Source organism: Phytophthora infestans, genomic scaffold (assembly GCF_000142945.1).
Source record: "Phytophthora infestans T30-4 supercont1.52 genomic scaffold, whole genome shotgun sequence".
Lineage (NCBI taxonomy): Eukaryota > Oomycota > Peronosporomycetes > Peronosporales > Peronosporaceae > Phytophthora > Phytophthora infestans.
The window spans coordinates 325300-327799 of NW_003303707.1; positions in this window are offsets into that span (position 1 = coordinate 325300).

Genomic DNA, 2500 nt, shown 5'->3' on the forward strand with positions numbered 1-2500 from the left:
TTCACGGGGAATCCGAATATCAAAGGTAGATTTATGTACAACATGTACTTTTTTTGCAACATGTACTTTTTATCTACGGGACATAGACATATGTAAAAACACACGGCGGAGCCGTTCCCGCAATCAGAATTTGTCTAACTCTTCTAGATCAAAAGTTATTCAGCGAAATGTGAGACTTTGTTTGGCATGCTCTTTTTTTAGGTGGTTTTTTCCGGTTTTATGTGCCGCCCGGCAGATCTGGCCTGCAGACTTTAGCAGAAAACTTGGCGCATGTGTTCGCACGACCGCTCCCAAAGTTTTACAAGCATATCTCCAGTAGTTGCTTCGCAATGATTTTTTTAGTGACGCCAAAAAACGCCATTTTCGCGGAAAATGGACACCTTGGACGGCCAAAATCACCACTTTTGGCCATGTTTGGCCCTGCACATCCAGGAAGCAAATGAGACTGCTCCGTATAAAAACTGCCCTAGGGGTGCTTTTATGCGCGCATTCCCGTGGTCAAGTCAGATTTTGGCTAAATTCAAATGCCTTGTCTATAAACACTTTTTTCGACCTAAATTTTCACCTGTTTTGTCCCGAAATGATAGCACCCATTCTTTATTTGCCTATATATCGCGAAGGAGGCAACTTTTTTCCTGTTAAGTATAGATAAAAAATTTAATTCGGCGTTTTAGCGCACGAGGAACAAAAGTCTCCATACAAGCTACCCTCGGTTTCTAATGACTTTTTGAGTTAGGGAAGCGTGGATCTTCTTTTTTTCTTGTTTCCAGGACTTCACATGAACTTCCAACTCAACTCGAATTGTCATCCCGGGCCCACCACGCATCGAAACGACACTTTTCTCGGAACTGGCGAATAAAAAATAGGTCACCAGATGCGCAAGAGTCTGGGATGACAGAATATCAAAACAATAACAGAATCGTTAGTACTTTTTTTGTCACCAGCGCCCTTTTTCTGTTTTCGCGTACATAATCGAGCATAACTTTATCAATTTATACCATATCGACCGATATCGATTGTCACGATAGTGTACTTTTTTTAGGCGCACATGATGGTAAAAAGAACGGCCACCTATTCCCAGCCGTTCTTAAGTTATGCTCTTTTAAAGATTTTACTTTAGAGATGACACACCCTCTCATTTCACTCCATTACATGCTCTTTTTGCTGAATTACGTGGCACAGACGCAGAAAATCATGGTTCGCAAGTCGAACATTTTTGAAGAGCGCATCGAAACGGACATTTTCTTAAAATAACATGGTATACAAAAAGTGCGTTCTTGAGCCTGTAGCAAACGATTTGCATCCATGACATCCCAAAAACTTAAAATAACATATCTCGACTCCTAGAATGAAATCGACGTGAATCCTTAGGGCAGTTAGTGTGTTTTAGTATCATACTTAACACCACAAAGTTTTACGGGGCACTCTACAATACTCTTCCCAAGACGCAAGAAAATGTTCATTTTGGGGGGTCCTCTAACGCGAACTTAATGATAAAATACCGCACTTAGTCCATAAAATACGAACTTAGGCACTATTCGCACTTAGTAAAATAACTTCTCGCACTTAGAACGGGTAATTTATGTAAATTACTTTATGGGTGACTGCTGAGTTCTAACAAAACTGAAAGATACTGACTAGCTGCTGGCGCGGCGGTTACTTTTCCAGCTATAAATAGATGTTAAACGAGTAGTCTGTAACTGTCAGCAGTAATCAATTCCCGTCAATCTGCTGTAGATTAACGGGAATTTTTGTTAAGACGACGTAAACAAAAGCGAGTATCTTTCTTGTGACGGTTTCCTAGTATATGTGAGGTGACAAGTCGGTTACTGAGTGTAATTTTGGAAATGGCGTGTGGGTTTCTAAGATTATAGTTGGTTTTTGAGGCGTTACTTTGCTGTTTAGGGTGATTTCTCGGTCTTATTTTAGGATAAGATTGAGTGAACTCTGGCGATTTATGGTTTTTTAGATGTGTCTTTGTAGGAATAGTTCTGCTGTTTCTAAGACGTGTCTTTAAGACATTCCTTTAAAAATCGTGCGTTATTATTGCTTTGGGGAAACTTAGAGCGGTTATTTCGTGCGTGCAGAAATTGAGGTTGTACTCGTATGCTCTGCATAAGAATATAGCTTTATTTGACGCATTTTATGCGTTGCTCTGGGTATTTTGCGCTGAAGCGATGTGGAATTGCTGACGAGTGTGTGCTTTCGGGATAGTGACCTGACTGTGTGTGCTTGGATGCGAGGAAGCGTTTGCTGACGTTGCGAGGTGCTACATCAACGCTCTGTCGGTGCCGGTGCGAAGGTGTGCTGCGGTTGGTTGTATAGTGTTTCGTGCAGTTTTCGGATTGTGTGTCATTATGCGATACCTTCTGTGGTGCGTTTTGCGCTGGATTTTTCCGGTGGAAAGTTTCAATTTCGGGTAGAACCGTTTTTGATCTGGGGCTAGTTATGCGGCGTGCGGAGGGGACTACAACCCAAAGTATGCTGCGTCGTGCTCTAT